The sequence below is a fragment of the Macaca thibetana genome, chromosome 4 (genome assembly GCF_024542745.1).
Source record: "Macaca thibetana thibetana isolate TM-01 chromosome 4, ASM2454274v1, whole genome shotgun sequence".
NCBI classification, from domain to species: domain Eukaryota; kingdom Metazoa; phylum Chordata; class Mammalia; order Primates; family Cercopithecidae; genus Macaca; species Macaca thibetana.
The window spans coordinates 110,146,626-110,153,328 of NC_065581.1; positions in this window are offsets into that span (position 1 = coordinate 110,146,626).

Below are 6,703 nucleotides of genomic sequence, written 5' to 3' on the forward strand. Positions count from 1 at the left end.
AATGATAACTTAAATAGTCAAAAAGTACGTATTTGTGTGTTACATGTATTATCGGCTATATTCTTACGATAACGTAAGCTAGAGAAAAGAAAATGTTATAAAGAAAATCATAAGGGAGAGAAAATACACTCATAGTGTTGTACTGTATTTATCCATATGGTAATTTGATAACCGTTTACAAGATGATTTGTCTGTCTGAAATGGTTGGCAACCGTAGCTGCAGACCTCAATCTAGGGTATATATCAAGCAGTCCAACTTTTTTTTTTTTTTTTGTAATGCCATAATTTTTATCTGCTCCTCAGAAGCACTTCCAGCGGCACTGCGTGCACTTTATATTCAACGTTTACAGTATTGTGCTCAACATGATGAAAAATACGTGAGAACAGTGAGAACTCGCTTTTCACTACCACGTGCAAGTTACTGGAGCTGGAAACCACTCAGCTGGAGATGATTAGCATGATAGGGCATTTTAAGTGGCTACTCACAACACTTGAGCTCACTGCAATAGCAACAAAAGATGGTTATAAAATGATTACACTAGCACACTTACTTTTATACAGTTATGATTTAATACTACATCTTTACATTTGTTTACATTTATCTCAACTGCCAATGGTACCTTATATGGTCTGCGTCCGTGTGTGAGTTTTGATGTATTTAGCTTTTTGTAATAGACGTATCTATTTTATTATAGTACATGATAAAATACAGTAGTATCATAACATACAAAACTTTTTCTTAAATGTTTTTGACATTTCTAGGCCATGTGGTTCATCTGTGAGGTTTTTCAGATTGTCCCAAACCTTCACGAATTTTCCCAATATATTTACTGAAAAAAATCTGCAAATAAGTGGACTTATGCAGTTGAAACCTGTGCTGTTCAAGGCTTAACTGTATGTTTTGTAATCCAGATTGTGAGATTGTGAGCCAGATTAATAACATAATATTTAGATCAAATACATAGCTCAGAAACTCACTAAAAAAGTTCTATATCTTGTAATATCCCTCAACTATTTGCAGGGAATAACTGTTCCAATAACAATTGAGAAGCATTTATGCTTAGTTGTGAGGTGAGAAGCAGTTTATGCCTAGGAACAGTATAATCTTAGATCTTCCAATAGGAGGTCATAAACTTTTTAAAAAGCTTTTTCCACATTCACCTTTACTTTTGTTTTGCATTTGTGGCTAAGTCTCTTGTTTCGTTCCCACATCGCCTTGTTTCTATTTTTCATTCCTTCAGCTACAATTCAAACTCCTTCTAGGCAGAAGTCCTGGCTTCTATTTATTTTGCAGTGGTGGCATGACCTGCAAAAGAGTTGCATAAATCGAGGGTGTGTGGCACTTAACAGATATTGTTGAATGTACAAAAGAAGGAAGGAAAGTGTGAATATATTGACACATGAATAAATACCAGGTAGGGAGAAAGAGAAGTTTGACTCACCCTAGTCCATCTTAAAAAGAAAAAAAAAAAAAAAGGCTTTGCGAAGACTACATTTTGTGCTCCTATATCTCTGGTTAGTGTTTACAATGACAAAAGCAAGTTCCAGAGGAGCACTTGGCACTGTAACTTTTATCCAGTAACTGAATTGAGGTGATCAGACAGCACACTACAAGTATCAATTGATACATTTTATCTTTCCTTTTTCAATAGTCTGGTATTTCTGAGTTTCTTCTCTCTGGCCTTTTATTATGAGAAAGTAACAAGAATATTGAGCAAATAATTAGAAGAGTATTTCTATGTTCTGGATCAACCACTTATTACGTCTCTGACATTAGACAAGTCATTGTGGTTAAAAGATTTGGGTTCTTAATCTAAAAATGAGGAAAGTAATTCCCACTCTGCCTGTAATGCCATTATCAAGAGATGTGATGAATACGATGGGCATTTACAGGCCATAAAGCCTGAAGAAGTGATTGAAATTCTATTTGTGAGAGTCTCAGTTCTGCAGGAACAATGGCAATTTCTAATCTGTTTACCTTGTACCTGTGACTTTGTTTAAATGTGAGATTCCTGTGGTCCTCCTGAGACTATAAATGTCAGATGCACTAAAGGATGGAGGCAACTATCCAGATAATTTAGAACCAGAACACCGTGTGTGGCGTTTCCAGAGAGTGGGAGTGAATACTATTAGAGAGGCATCCAAGAGTAAGGCCATGTAGGATCTGGTAGGCCATGCTAAGGACTTTGAAATTTATCTTGAGTTCAATGGAAAGTCTTTGGGAGTATTGACGGCAGAGGGCAACATGATGGGATTTCTGTTTGAAAGGATAACTCTGGAGAATGTGCAGCTAGCCTCCAAAGATGGAGCCCAATGGCCCGTACTCTTCAGAAGTCATTTTTTGTGAAGTCCTCTCCCACCACCATGAAACTAGGCTGGCCTTTGACATACGTTAACCAATAAGTGTGACAGAAGAGATGTTGTCCTAGTTATAGATCTAGCATTTATGAGGACCGTCCACTTCTGCTTCTTCTTTCTTGAACCACTCACTTTGGGAGTCTTTAGCTACCATGGGAGAAGCCTGGTTACTCTGCTGAAAAACCACATGGGGAGGACAGGCCCTGAGAGGACAGGCCCTGAGGCTCCACAAAGAGAGGGAGGTCCAGCTTTCTCCTTGTCCAGGTAACTCTCTACCTCCAACTGTGTTAAAGACACCAAGTGAAGCCAGCCAAATAATCAGTCAGTCAAGCCCAGTCAACACACAGAACTATGAACAACCATAAAATTGTTGCTTTCAAGTTACTGTGCTCTAATAAAGTTTGTCATTGCAATAGATAACCAGAATATGGATGTAGAAAGGCAAAAGAAGAAACAGAGAGATGACTTAAAGGCTTATTCAGTTTCCAGGTGAAAGATAATGACGACTGAGTTCTAGAGATAAGAAGAAGTTGAAGTTAGAGATGACACAGTTTGTTGAAGGATTGCTGGTGGGGTCTGGGATAAAGATGAGAATCAAATGTTACTCTATATTTGTTGGCTGGAGAAATTAGGATCACAGTGCTACTACTTAGAGTTATCTTTTGCATATTGTCAACATAAAAAGAATTATATTGGCTGGGTGCAGTGGCTCATACCTGTAATCCCAGCACTTTGGGAGGCTGAGGTGGGCAGATTGCCTGAGGTCAGGAGTTTGTGACCATTCTGGCCAGCATGGTGAAACCCCATCTCTACTAAAAATACAAAAAAAAAAAAATAGTTGGGTATGGTGGCGTGGTGTGCACCTGTAATCCCAGCTACTCGGGAGGCTTAGGCAGGGGAATTGCTTGAACCAGGGAGGTGGAGGTTGCAGTGAGCGAGATCACGCCACTGCACTCCAGCCTGGGCAACAGAGCAGGGTAGAGAAGGGCAAACAGAGGATTAGCCATATTAGATATTTGATAGATACCAGAGGGCATGTCAGAGCTGAGGTCTAGTTATTGGAGTCATTAATTTAATTTGTGGACAATATTAACACATGGTCCTGTATGAGATCACCTGGAGACAAACTGTAGTTAGAGAATAGACATACTGCAAGATGGAGCCCTGGAGTATGCCAATATTTAGAAGTCTGGAACATGTATAGCATCCAAAAAAAAGGGGGAGACTGAGAAGAAATGGTCAGTGAGAGCAAAAGATAATCAGAAAAGTATGTTGTCCCCAAATCCAAGTGAACAGGTGTTTGAAGGAAGAAAGTGTGAACAGTTGGGTTAAATAGTGCTGAGAGATCACATAAGAAGAGGGCTAACCATGGCTATTGCATATGACAATATGAATGTTGTTATTGACCAAAAACAAGACTAGCTTCAGTGGAGTGGTGGGGATAAAAGCTTGAACTGATGAGTTCAAGAGAGAGTGGGTGATTACAAATAATGGCAGCAATGAGGATAAAAATCATTTTATCTTATTTTTGCTATGAAAGGGAGCAAGAAATGTGTGCAAAACTGGTGGTATGGGGGTTGCAAGAGGACTTTTTAAAGGTGGGACTTATCACATGATTGCTATGTCATTAGAATGTTCTAGTGAACAGGGAGAACTTGATCCCAGGGGAGACGACCCAGGTAATTTCAGGAGCAAGTTTCTGAGTAGGTGAGCAAGGCTGGGATCCAGGGCATAGGAGGAGGAATTGACTTCATCTAGGAGAAAGGCTTTTCCTCCATAATATAGGAGAGTTGTGTTCTACATGAGCACAGATGCTTGATCTTGGTGGACTTGGTGGACTAGGAGGAGAAGGATGTCTTCCAAGAGCTTCTGTTTTTGCTGCTAGAAATTTGGAGAGGAGATGTTGGAGTATTGAGGAGAAAAAAATAGTCATCTGGATAGAGTGAATGGACTAGGCATTCAGAAGCATACCTGAAGTTCTGAGTTTCTGTTTCTCCACTGAAGAGTGATTTCATCATGATCCCCTGTCCTGTTGCTACATGGTCTGCTATTTTGTCCAAAAGTCATGTTGAAATTGTTCTGAACTGATGTTGCCATAGAGCTCATGCTTACACAGGCTTAGTGAATTGCCCTAAATTTCATATCTGTTGGGGATTCAAGATTGGTGTGCCACTCTATGAGACATTGATCAGGACATGTTATTAGACTCTACATAGGCAGAATGCTGAAGGATCTTTGCCAGTTACTGTGAATATTTTAGCAGCATTACCATAGAAAGTATTGCAAAAACTATGATTCCATTCTGGAAATAGAAAACGTGTTTGCTTGTTTATGTCTGCTGAGTGTTGAAGCCATTCAGTGGGACTCGGGGTGGTTCCTTGTGCCCCAGGTGACTATGAATTATTATCATGGTGTTATTCTCTCTTGCTGCTTCAGCATTCTTGATAACCTATTTTCATCCATCAAGAAGGGTTGGTTTTTTTCCCCTTGGTTATTTTTTTTTCCTGGTTTATTCTATTTTATATTTATCAAAGAATAACCATAGAAACACAAGAAAGCCTTAAATTGCTGAATAGCATAAGTTTCGAATAGTGTTCAGAAAAACCTGGAGTATTATCTTTCTCTCTTCCCTAGGAACAATTTACACACACACACACACACACACACACACACACAGATGCCTCGTGAATCTAACAGACACTGATTTTTTAAAAGACAAAAATTCAATTATTCAAATGGTAAGTTTAAAAAACATTTCCAGTGGAACCTGTCTAAGCTTAAAAATACACTGGTTACTGTAGATTTTTTAAGAACTAGAAGTATCTAACGCTATGGAAGAAATTAGAGACAGTCTAGTGATAGAACCCCTGGATAAATAAGAGGGTGATATGATTTGCCTTTGCCAGTACCAAAAAGAAAAATGATGATGATCTATTTTTGAGCCACAAGTTAGGTTAAACCAAGATTGTATGAAAACAAAGTCTTACTGGCTAGAACAATTAAATATTGATGTGTCATGAAACACATTGATACAAAGAATATAATTATAAAAGATAAGTTTTTAGCTGAGTGCGGTAGCTTGCACCTGTAATTCTAACGAATTGGGAGACTGAATGGAGAGGATCACTTGGGGCCAGTAGTTCATGACCAGCTTGGGCAACATAGTGAGATCCCCATCTCTAAAAAAATTAAAAAATTAGCCAGGCATGGTGGCGCACACCTGTAGCCTCAGCTGCTTGGAAGGCTGTGGTGTGAGGACCACTGGAAATCAGGAATTTAAGGCTGCAGTGAGATATGATCACATTACTGCACTTCAACCTGGGTGACAGGGCTAGACCCTATCTTTAAAAAAGATAAAATTTCGGTGCTAGTTCAGAAATGCTCTGAGTGCTCTGAGGTTGAATAGAACCCTTTGGCCAATTTCAGAATGTCATTTTGTGCACTTCAGTATATTTGCAATTTTAGACCAAATGAAGGACTTTTCACTTGGGGATAAAAACTTCTGACTTTGAGTCACTGAATTTTCTAATGGAATAAGCAGTAGAAGCGTTCAGAAGTGATAATGGGCAGACGACTTAAACGTGTTCTTTAGCGTCCTCAGCTTCTCTAGGGAATAAATATTTCATTCTGTGGAATGAGAATCAGCTTTTGAAGTAACAGTGATAGCACCAGAATTTTTTCAGCTCTGTGCCTCTAGAGACACTACCTAGTCTAAGTAATTGAACTTTTGAAAATGGGGCTAGTGAGTGTTCATAATGCTGAGGTTTAGACTCAGATGAACGCCTGACAGGAAATTATTTGGGCCTGTAATAAATGGGTGTGGTGGGGCATAGCAAATCCCAATTTTTCTGAGGATTCTTGGCTAAGAGAACTGAGAGAGTGTACGTTCTAGCCCCTGTCCCTAAAGCCCGGAAGGTACCTAAGGATGCTTGCCACACAGAATATAAGAGGGATAATTCAAGCTTGCAATATAAACACTGAGGATTAGAACTGTAACTACAGCTGGATTAAGCAATGTTAAAGACCCTTGGTTTTCATTCTTATCTGCAAAGTGAAGCCACATGATATCAACTTGCATTTTAATTGTCTTAGCATGTTTGATCTTTCTTCTAATTGAAATATAAAACGATGTAATTTTGGGTATCTTTCTGACCGACTGATCCTAGGGATAAAGGAGGGACTCTGGCACTTTACTAATAGTCAAGATTTCTTTGTGTTAGGATGCACATTCCAGAACGCTTTGAGCTTGGAAGCAGAGCAGGAAGAAGGCTGTTAGAATAAATAACTGCTAGTAAAGGGTCAAAGCGGTGCTTGTAATAAGGGGAAAGTATTTTTTCTCTTTTGT